The sequence below is a fragment of the Hypanus sabinus genome, chromosome X2 (genome assembly GCF_030144855.1).
Source record: "Hypanus sabinus isolate sHypSab1 chromosome X2, sHypSab1.hap1, whole genome shotgun sequence".
NCBI lineage: Eukaryota > Metazoa > Chordata > Chondrichthyes > Myliobatiformes > Dasyatidae > Hypanus > Hypanus sabinus.
The window spans coordinates 35,797,312-35,809,845 of NC_082739.1; positions in this window are offsets into that span (position 1 = coordinate 35,797,312).

A 12,534-nucleotide genomic window follows, 5' to 3' on the forward strand; every position below is an offset into this window, starting at 1 on the left:
CTGCCTTGTAAAAAGAAAAGTACACAAAAGAAATGGCAAGGTTGCTGGCCTGATGTGCAAAAAGTAATGACAATCAGAATCAGCTTTATTATCACCGGCATGTGACGTCAAATTTGTTAACTTAGCAGCAGCAGTTCAATACAACACAATCTAGCAGAGAGAGCAGAAAAAATAATAAATAAATCAATTATGTATATCGAATAGATTTTTAAAATCATGCAAAACCAGAAATACTGTATATTAAAGTGAGCTAGTGCCCAAAGATTCAATGTCCATTTAGGAATCGGGTGGCAGAGGGGAAGAAGCTGTTCCTGAATCGCTGAGTGTGTGCCTTCAGACTTCTGTATCTCCTACCTGATGGTAATAGAAAATGCCCTGGGTGCTGGAGGTCCTTAATAATGGGCCCTGCGTTTCTGAGACACCGCTCTCTGAAGATGTCCTGAGTACTTTGTAGGCTAGTGCCCAAGATAGTGCTGACTAGATTTACAACCTTCTGCAGCTTCTTTTGGTCCTGTGCAGTAGCCCCTCCATACCAGACAGTGATGCAGCCTGTCAGAATGTTCTCCACAGTACAACTATAGAAGTTGTGAGTGTTTGTTGATGTGCCAAATCTATTCTCTCTTTCAATAGTTTTATTAGTTTCTGCATAGGGGAATACAGAGTACAAGATGTATATTATAAGTCAAAAGAATAAAAATAGTACCAAATACATTGTATTAAAATACAGTTACAATCACAAAATCCTGTATTCATAAAAATTAAATTGTAATATTGAAATATAATTTGTTTTACAGAAAGAAAATTAAACCCACTACCAAAGTCAGCTGTTAGGAAAAGCAAAAAGAAAAGGGGGGGGAATAACTTATCATATAATAAAATATATTATTAGCCACCATCTGTACTTTCACAACAAATCAAAGGTTTTGAAAATAACTCAAAACTGGTCCCCACAATGTATAAATATCTTGGCTACATTCAAAAACTGAACATCGGATCTTCTCTAAATTTAAGCATGCCATAACATCCCAACTATTGAGCATGAGTAGGTGGAACAGCATCCTTCCATTTAAGCAGGAGCGCCCTCCTAGATATAGGAGAAGTAAAAGCCAAAATATGCAAATCAGGTGTCTCCAAAATAGTCGTCTTCCAACAATACCAAATAATGTGGTCAAAGGGTTGGGCTTAAAATTTACCTTGAAAAATACCAAGAAAGTTTGGAATACTTCCTTCCAGTATCTTTCGAGCCTTGGACATGTCCAAAACATGTGAATTAATGAAGCTTCTCCATTATTACATCTATCACAGAAAGGAGATGTATCCGAATAAAAATGAGATAGCTTATCTTCAGCCATGCGAGCCTTATAAACCACTTTAAATTGTAAGAGGAAATGACGGGCACATAAAGATGAAGTGTTAACCAATTAAAAAATTTCATTCCAAGTTTCCTCAGAAATTGAAGTCTGTAAATCTTGTTCCCAAAGATTTTTAATTTTGTCTATAGGAGCATTTCTCATTCCTAGCAACATACCATAAATATTGGATATTGGACCATTATAAAAAGGTTTCAAATTAAAAATTTACATCTAGTAAGTCCTTATCAGAACTTATAGGAAATGTATATAATTGAGAATGCAGGAAGTCTCTAATTTGTAAATAATGAAAAAAATGAGTTTTGGGTAAACTATATTTAGCTGACATTTGCTCAAACGAAGCAAGATTTCCTCCCAACAAACAAATCCTGGAAGCATTTAATACCCAATCTATCCCATTCTTTGAAAACTGAATTGGTCATCAAAGGTTTAAAAAAATAGTTAAAACAAATGGAACTAGACAATCTCAATAGACCAAAGAATTTCCTAAATTGTACCCAGATCCTCAAAGTATGTTTAACTAACAAATTTTCAGTTGGCTTACTAACAGATAAAGGGAGTGAGGATCCGAGAAGAGAAATAATAAAAAAAATTATTAATAGAGTTAGCTTCTTAAAAGAAACCCATATCGTACAGTCCTCACGGTTAATATATGTCCAAAACGTAAGATTTCATATATTGACTGTCCAATAATAAAACCTAAAATTTGGTAAAGCTAAGCCTCCATTCTTCTTAGATTTTTGAAGATGAACTTTATTTAGTTGAGAATATTTTTTCATACATAAGGAGATATAATAGAATCGAGAGAATCAAAAAAAAAGATTTAGGAATAAAAACAGGTAATGCCTGAAAAAGGTATATAATGCCAAATCTCTTCAAAGTCCTAATAAAGTATAGCTGCTGTCTTACGTTGGGACCAGGTTAGGTCCTTAGAGATCTTGACACCTAGGAACTTGAAGCTGATCGCTCTCTCCACTTCTGATCCCTCTATGAGGATTGGTATGTGTTCCTTCGTCTTACCCTTCCTGAAGTCCACAATCAGCTCTTTCATCTTACTGACGCTGAGTGCCAGGTTGTTGCTGTGGCACCACTCCACTAGTTGGCATATCTCACTCCTGTACGCCCTCTCATCACTACCTGAGATTCTACCAACAATGGTTGTATCATCAGCAAATTTATAGATGGTATTTGAGCTATGCCTAGCCACACAGTCATGTGTATAGAGAGTAGTGCAGTGGGCTAAGCACACACCCCTGAGGTGCACCAGCGTTAATCGTCAGCAAGGAGGATATGTTATCACCAATCTGCACAGATTGTGGTCTTCCGGTTAGGAAGTCAAGGATCCAATTGCAGAGGGAGGGAGGGAGGCCCTGTTCTGCAACATCTCAATCAGGATTGTGGGAATGATGGTATTAAATGCTAAGCTATAGTTGCTGAACAGCATCCTGACGTTGGTGTTTGTGTTGTCCAGGTGGTCTAAAGCTGTGTGGAGAGCCATAGAGATTGCATCTGTCATTGACCTATTGAGGCGATAGGCAAAACTTGCTAAGATGGGCATTGGATTCCAAATCAATACTGATGTAGTCATTTATAGACAGATTGATGGGCCTTTGAATGTGGCTACCTTTGCCACTTTGTTTATTGTACCATAAAATGGTTCCAATATTGCTACAGAGCCTCAAGGATTAAAGTAAGTGGAGCAGTTCTCTAAACCTACCTTGTAATTGCCAGAGTATAGGAGATTGAGAGTTGATATGATTGTGTTCGATTGAAGAAAGAAGAGGTAGTAAATATTTTTTAATATTTACCCAATACTATTAAAACACCAAAATCATGTTTATTAAAAAAACAAATTGGGAAGAACTCTTACCAAAAGAACAATAGAAGCTTGGAACACTGCTCCAAAATTAAGACCATGTTTGCTGGGTAAAATATGGTGGGATATTTTTAAAAAATGTATTAATGTAGCACATTCAAAATCTAGGGGGTTTTAATCCAATTAAAATTAAGCTAATCTCTTGAAGTGGAGACACTTGAAAGATGTCAATCTCATAGCAACCGGCTGTGGACAAAGATGGGACATGTGACTGGTAGATCAACCATGATCTAATTGAATGTTGGAGCAGTGCTCAGGCACTGAATATATTCTCTTCTTGTATTCTAATTGAAGCAAGCAATTGCACTGATTCAGAAGAAAAGCATTCTTTTTAATCAAAAACCAGCAATTCAGCTGGACTTGAGTTACAGACTGGAATTTAATCCCACAGTGCAATGATTTATATGTAGTGTGAAGGCAAAGTGGTCAGAGAGCCTGATTCACATCAAGGCCCTCTGAGCAATCTTTAAATGAGTCTTTGCCCAGAACTGAGTATTTACAATGTGAAAAGAGATTTGAATAAGTTACAGGCTAGAATCGAATTGAAGGTAGTCCCTTTGTCACAAATATTGTGCAATTAATATATCAAGTTCTTGGCATTTTTTATAGACGAACCTCATAATGATCTTAATCTTAACATTTTAAACCACATGCATGAAGTCCTTCAACTCATGTTAGATATTATATTAGTGAACTGTACTCTTCACTGCATGAAACTGAATAGACTAAATTACTTCACATTCACTCCCACACATTCCCAATGGAAGGCTAAATACTCCAGTGTTCCCTGTTGGATTATATCAATCTTTTCCCCATTCACTGTCGTGAGGTATTGTTGTTACACGCATAGCAAGAATGCTTATACTATCAAAATTTTAGGCACAGTCCACTCTGCTGCACAATATCGATATTTTAGGCTGTTTGAATATGCTACCTAGAAGAAGACTGTACAATCTGATGTGATAATTTTACCCTTTATCCCTAGTTTATACTCCAGACTGATGCAGAACAATTCTTGGCAAAGCTCTTGTATTTGCCTTAATTCAACAGTACTTGACAATCATTGATAAAGCACTGTTAAGAGGATCTCTCTTGGATGTTTATGAGCAGTTTCTGCAGGATTAACTTGTGTTAGAAAGTTGAAATAGGCCAGATTTCTTTGTGTAAAACATACATAAAGCCAGTTCAATGAATAATTCATGTCAGCAAGATTTCTGCTAAATTTTAACAAACAAACTCGTAGTCTGTGGGTGGCTTGGTGCTGAATTAGACCACTGTTCCTTGACCTCTAGGATTTGATGGGCTGGTAATCTCTGATAAGATTACAGTTCCAAACAGGAAATATATTCAAGGCAGTACCAATTCAGGAAAATGCACTTGTGGTATATGTGGTAAGATAATAGTCTGGAAGCAATAATGAATGTAAATACTCTGAGTTTTAATTTGAGTTGTCAGTGCTTCAGTTCCAATTAATAAAACTCCACCAAAAAAATGTAAACTACCCCAGTTATTAGGGACTTACTCTATGTTAGGTTTTATCTGAAAATGATGGCTACTGATAACCTGTTTAATAAATAACAACACACTTCATTTAATGTGTACAAGACTCACCAAGAGCTAACATTTCTTCAGATGGTTGTTATCAGTCATCATTTGACCTTATCTAACAATCTGTAAATTTCTCCAATATGCTTCCTACTTTGAAATTCAAACAATTCATGGGTACTAAGGACCCTCTGAGTTCCTCAGAACCCCACTGCATCCTATTTCAATTACAGTACACTTATAAACCCCTTATGCCTTCTCAAAAAAAAATGTTCTTCCTTTAACAAAGTCCAATGAATTGAAGAGTAGAAAATGATAGCCAGTACCTCTTATTTATTCTCTTTTCTAGTAAGAACTTTACCAGGCTAGGCCACTTTTAAAGATGCTCAACCTCTTAATATGTTCCCTCATTCTTGAAATAGTCACCTCGATTTTACCTGCCTTTCTAATCTTTGCCATCCTTACTAATCACTTCCCCCCACGTACACAACTCATACCCAATTATAATCCTGCAGCTACACCTCTACGGTACTGAACTCTTGGTATCTGTCATTTTCCCCTTTTCATCTTAATCTCCCCTCCGCATAAACTTTGTAGGAATATATTTGGTCTGCTCCTTGAATGTTTCCAAATAGGTATTTCCATGTGGAATCTTCAATTGGTTTATCTTTATCCTTTCTTATATTCTAAATAAAACAAAATTATAATCACTTTCTGTGAAACATTCTCTCCATCCCTCACACAGGTTCATTCCCTGGAACTGTCCAGTACTATGCACTCCTTTGAACTGGTTAATAAGACATTTAAGAAAATGTTTTAAGAATTCTGCACCCTCTACACTTTTCACTGTCACATTCCAATATCAGCATAGTTAAAACTCCTGCAATTTTTGCCTTATTGTTTTTTATCGTAAAGTCTCCTACATACTTTTACATTTCATACAGTGCCTCGTGCAATTAATTGTCAATCTAGACCACTCTTAATTGTTGTTGAATATGACAGAAGTTGAAATACAAAGACACAAGCAGGAAGTGTGTGAGGTTTGTGCGAGGACAGCAACATTAAGTATTGCATCAGGATAGCAACAAATCTAATGTTAATTTTATATCTCTGCCTCTCTAGCAGTCTCTGATTTCTCTGTGTCTGTTCCTCAATGCCCCTTGATTTGTTTGTGCTTCTGTACACAGTTCCCTGCTTTTTTTTTTGAATGCTTCTCAATATCTGTTTTTCTGTGTGGCTGTACATTTCTGTCCAACCACATGTGGGTATGTCAATATCTTGTTTTTTTACTTTTCGGTTCTCTATCGCTTGTTTTCCCACCTCGCTGCCTTCTCTCCTGGCCACCCATTTCCACCATCATTTTACATTTCCTTTTATTTTTCCATACACTGTTTCATGATCCTCTCATTTTTCCCTTCTGAGTATACTTTCATTGGTTCTACCCTAGCCCTTGCTATTTCATTCTGCTTGTCGCCCTTTGTCTCTTTCTCCGCAAACTCACTGCTTACAGGACTTGGATTTCTCTTTCTGAGCCTCTTCCCTTCTCTCACCCCTTTTCACTTCTCTCACTCTCAATGGGACCTTTCTTTCTCAGTCTCCCTCTTACTCTTCATCTCACCCTCTCCCACTTCTTCTCACACTCCCCTCCCCCTTCCACACTACCCTTTTGCTCTTCTTCCCTCCTACTTCCCCTCCCCAATCACACTCCCCCACTCTCCCAGTACCCTCACCCCCTCCCATCCACTCCATTACAAGTACTTGAATGCATGTGGAGGGAACATGCTTAGCTTCTCCCCAAAGAAGTGAAAACTAACCATAAACATCAAACTGAACCAGTTAGGCCCAAGAGCAATGGCCCAAGAAAGTGTCAGATGTTTTGTTTATTTGAAAAACTCAACATTTGAAAAAGAATTAAACACTGTTAGTATATGAGTGGGGAAAGAGAAAAAAAGATTTATGCTTGACAGTTCATTTAACAGACTGTGCAGCTGACAGTTCAAGAGATGGGACGCTGAACACACACTGGTGATTGCGAACGTGTCAGTGTTTTGTTAAGTCAATTCCACTTGGGATAATTCAACATTATTAAACTGACGGTTTTTCACAAAAGCTTTTCTCGCCGTGACTGCCCTTCCCCTCCCTGAGCTGTACCCCACACCAACATATTCATGCAGTCTGCTGTGTCTCTGTTCTCAATCCACCACGTGGGATGGGTCAAAAATAAATTAATTCCTGTCTCACTTTGTCCTGGACTGATTAACTCTGCCAATGCACTGAAATCTGCTTTTAAAGAGTCTGGCAGCTTGGTTAGTTGTGGGGAGGTGAGTGTAGTTAGTTCTCCAAGATTATCATTTAAAAATAAACTCTAAAGCAGTTGGAAATGTGTCAGAGTCTGAGGTTGAGGGGTTCAAAGACGGGGATAAGTTAGATTTTCAGTACCCTATCACAGCATTGGTGAAGGTGAGGAAAGTGGAAACAGTGAAACACCAAAGTGATTAGTGTTCACCATCCTTTGCAAACTTCCAATGTGTTCCAAAATTTACATTCATACTGTCTTTCACAGTTTCATATCCCATTTCCATATGACAGGTGGCACAATCTCTCAGCTCCACTGAGCTAGATCAATCCTGACTGCAGGTACAGGCTTTGTGGAATTTACAAATTTTCCCTGTGCTTATCAGGTTTTCCCCCAGAGTTCCTTCCATGTCCCAAAGCTGTGTGGGTTGGTAGGTTAATTGGCTCTTGTAAATTGCCCATTGAGTTTGGGTACTTTATTAGGTAAACCTTTCTTGTACTGCCAGCTGGTGGCATAACGGCATCAGCGCTGGACTTCGGAGCGAAGGCTCCCGAGTTCAAATCCAGCTGGCTCCCTTGCATGCTTTCCATCCATGCTGGGTTGAGCATTGAGCTAGCAACTCGGCCTTGTAAAAACAAGAAAGCCTGCTAAAAAACCGTCATCATGACGGCATCTCAATGACTCCACTTGGAGTTAAAGGCTTTCTTCTTCTTCTTCTTCCTTGTACTGGGTTGTAATGGGCCACATCAAGGTTCGATGTATTGTGCTTTCTGACGTTCTGAGATGCCCTTCTCCACACCACTGTTGTAATGTGAGTTACTATCACCTTTCTGTCAGCTTGAACCAGTCTGGCCATGCTCCTCTGACCTCTCTCATTAACAAGGTATTTTCAACCACAGAACTGCCACTCATTGGATTTTTTTTTTGTTTGTTTTTTTTTGCACCATTTGCTGTAAACTGTGTGTGAAAATCCCAGGAGAGCAGAAATTACTGAGATGCTCAAGCTCCATCTACCGCCATCTGCCACCAACTGTCATTCCATGGTCAAAGTCTCTTGGATCACATTTCTTCTCCATTCTGATTTTTGGTCTAAACAACAACTGAACCTTTTGACCGTGTCTGCATGCTTTTATGCATTGAGTTGCTGCCACATGATTGGCTGATTAGATATTTGCATTAATGAGTAGGTGTGCCTCAAAGTGGCCACTGAGTGAATAAAAAGCACAACTCAAGAAGAAAAGATGTGACATTTATAATCACAAATCAACACTACAGCCAATTAAACGTTTGAAGTGATGCTGTACTGAAATAAATAAGAGATTCAGTTTGTGCAGAGTAAGCTCCAATGAACAGGATTGCCATAATGTGTATGGATATTTTAGGAACAACTGAGGAACAGTAAAGACCTAAATGGGTGTTGTCTACAGGCCACCAAACAGTAGCATGGATATTGGGTGCAAGTTGAATAGGGAGTTAACATTGGCATGTGGCAAAGGTAATGTCACAGTAGTTATGGGGGATTTCAACATGCAGGTGAACTGGGAGAATCAGGTTGGTGCTGGACCACAGGATAGGGAGTTTGTAGAGTGCCTACGGGATGCATTCTTGGAACAGCTTGTACGAGAGCCGACCAGGGACAAGACTATTCTGGATTTAGTGTTATGTAATGGACAGGATTTGATAAGCAATCTCGCAGTAAAGGAGCCATTAGGAGGTAGTGATCACAATATGATAAGCTTTTATCTGCAATTTGAGAAGGATAAGGGCAGCTCGGAGGTGTCAGTGTTGCAGTTGAACAGGGGAAACTATGGAGCCATGGGGGAGGAGCTGGCCAAAGTTGACTGGATGGATAGCCTAGCAGAAAAGACAGTGGAACAGCAATGGCAGGTATTCTTGGGAATAATGCACAAGGTGCAAAATCAGTTCATCCCCCAGAGAAGGAAGGATTCAAAGGGGGGAAAGGGGCCACAGTGGTTGACAAAGGAAGTCAGAGATTGCATAGCATGAAAAAAAAGGAAATATGATAGAGCTAAGGTGAGTGGGAGGACAGATGATTGGGAAGTTTTTAAGGAACAACAGAACTTAACTAAAAAGACAATACGGGGAGAAAAAATGAGGTACGAACGCAAGCTAGCCAGAAATATAAAGGAAGATAGCAAAAGCTTTTTTAGGTATGTGAAGAGAAAGAAGATAGTTAAGAACAATGTTGGGCCCTTGAAGAATGAATTGGGTGAAACTATTATGGGAAACAGAGAAATGGCAGAAGAATTTAATGAGTACTTTAGATCTGTTTTCACTAAGGAAGACACAAGCAATCTCCCAGATGTATGGATGGGCCAAGGACATAGGGTAACAGAGGAAATGAAACAGATTGACATTAGGAAGGAAACGGTGATGAGAAGACTGATGGGACTGAAGGCTGACAAATCCCCAGGTCCAGTTGGTCTGCATCCGAGGGTACTAAAGGAGGTGGCCCTGGAAGTTGCAGATGCATTGGTAATTATTTTCCAATGTTCCTTAGATTCAGAATCAGTTCCTGAGGATTGGAGAATGGCTAATGTTATCCCACTTTTTAAAAAAGGAGGGAGGGAGAAAACAGAGAACTATCGACCTGTCAGCCTGACATCGGTGGTGGGGAAGATGCTAGCGTCCATTAATAAGGATGAAATAGTGGCATATCTGGATAGCAGTGATAGGATTGGGCCGAGCCAGCATGGATTTACCAAGGGTAAATCATGCTTGACTAATCTGTTGGAGTTTTTCGAGGATGCAACCAGGAAGTTAGATGGGGGAAATCCAGTGGATGTAGTGTACCTCGATTTTCAGAAGGCATTTGATAAGGTCCCACATAGCAGATTGGTGGGTAAAATCAAAGCTCATGGCATTGGGGGGAAGACATTGACATGGATAGAAAACTGGTTAGCAGATAGAAAGCAAAGGGTAGCGGTGAATGGGTGTTTCTCGGAATGGCAGGTGGTGACTAGTGGGGTGCTACAGGGCTTGGTATTGGGACCACAGTTTATTACCATTTACGTTAATGATTTGGATGAAGGCATAAAAAATAACATCAGCAAATTTGCTGATGATACTAAGCTGGGTGGCAGTGTGACATGTGATGAGGATGTTAGGAGAATTCAGGGTGACTTGGATAGGCTGGGTGAATGGGCAGATACTTGGAAGATTACGTTTAATGTGAATAAGTGTGAGGTTATCCACTTTGGGAGTAAGAACAGGAAGGCAGATTATTATCTGAACGGTGTAGAGTTGGGTAAGGGAGAAATACAAAGAGGTCTCAGAGTACTTGTTCATCAGTCACTGAAGGTGAATGAGCAAGTGCAGCAGGCAGTGAAGAAGGCTAATGGAATGTTGGCCTTTATTACAAAGGGAATTGAGTACAAGAGCAAGGAAATCCTCTTGCATTTGTACAGAGCCCTGGTGAGACCACACCTGGAGTATTGTGTACAGTTTTGGTCTCCAGGGTTAAGGAAGGACATCCTGGCTGTAGAGGAAGTGCAGCGTAGATTCACGAGGTTAATTCCTGGGATGTCTGGACTGTCTTATGCAGAAAGGTTAGAGAGACTGGGCTTGTACACGCTGGAATTAAGGAGATTGAGAAGGGATCTGATTGAAACATATAAGATTATTAAGGGATTGGACAAGATAGAGGCAGGAAATATGTTCTAGATGCTGGGAGAGTCCAGTACCAGAGGGCATGGTTTGAGAATAAGGGGTAGGTCATTTAGGACAGAGTTAAGGAAAAACTTCTCCTCCCAGAGAGTTGTGGGGGTGTGGAATGCACTGCCTCGGAAGGTAGTGGAGGCCAATTCTCTGGATGCTTTCAAGAAGGAACTAGATAGGTATCTTATGGATAGGGGAATCAAGGGATATGGGGACAAGGCAGGAACAGGGTATTGATAGTAATTGATCAGCCATGATCTCAAAATGGTGGTGCAGGCTCGAAGGGCTGAATGGTCTACTTCTGCACATATTGTCTATTGTCTAACTTCTACCCCTTTGCCATCAAGCTTCTGAACAGTCTATGAACCCATGGCAAAATAGGAAACCAAATCCTTAGAAAGAGTTACATAGGATTGGAAGATGTAGAATCCTTGTGGGTAGAGTTCTGCAAGGATAAAAAGACCCTGATGTGAGTTATATACAGGTCTCCAAACAGTAGCAAGGATGTGGCATAGAAATTACAATTGGAGATAGAAATGGCATGTAAAAAGGGCAATGTTACAATAGTCATGAGGAACTTCAATATACAGGTGGAATGGGAAAATTAGGTTGGTGCTGGATTGCAAGAAAGGGAGCTTTTAGAATGCCTATGAGTTGCCATTTTAGAGGAGCTTGTAGTTAAGCCCACTAGGAGAAAGACAATTCTGGGGACTGGGTGTTGTGTAATGAACCAGTTTTCATTAGGGTGTCTAAGGTAAAGGAACCTTAGGAGGCAGTGATCGTAATACGATATAATTCACCCTGTAGTTTGAGAGGGAGAAGATAAAGTCAGATGTTTCAGAATTGCAGTGGAGTAAAGGGACATGAGAGAGACACGAGACATGAGAGAGAAGCTGGCCAAATTTGATTGGAAGGGATGCCAGCAGGGATTACGGCAGAACAGCAAGGGCTGGAGTTTCTGGGGTCAATTCAAAAGGCGCAAGATAGATACATCCCAAAGATGAAGAAGTATTCTAAAAAGAAAATGAGACAACTGCGGCTGACAAGGGAAGTCAAAGACAGCTAAAAAGCAAAAGGGAGGGCACACAATATAGTTAGGATTAGTGGGGAGTTAGAGGATTGGGAAACTATTCAAACCCAACAGAAGGCAACTAAAAAAACTATAGGGAGAAAAAAGGTGAAACAAGAAGGGAAGCTAGCCAATAATATAAAAGAGGACAGCAAAAGTTTTGCAGATAAATAAAGGGTAAAAAAGAGGTAAGAGTGGATACTGAGAAATGACAATGGGGGACCTAGAAAGAGTAGATGAACATAATAAGTGTTCTGAGTTAGACTTCAATGTGAAAGACACTCGCAATATGTCAGAAATTCGAGGGTGTCAGGGGACAGAAGTGAGTGCAGTTGCTATTACTAAGGAGAAGGTGCTTGGGAAACTGAAAGGTCTGAAGGTAGCTCAGTCACCTGGAGCAGATGGACTGCACCCATGATTCTGAAAGACTGTGGAGACATTAGTAATGATCTATCAAGAATCACTAGATTCTGGAATGGTTCTGGAGGACTGGAAAATTGTAAATATCACTCCACTCTTCAAGAAGGGAGGGAGGCAGAAGAAAGAAAATTATAGGCCTGTTAGCCTGACTTCAGTGATTGGGAAGATGTTGGAGTCCATTATTAAGGATGTGGTTTTGGGTACTTGGAGGCACATGATAAAATGGGCCCAAATCATCATGGGAAATCTTGCCTGACAAATCTGTTGGAACTCTTTGAGG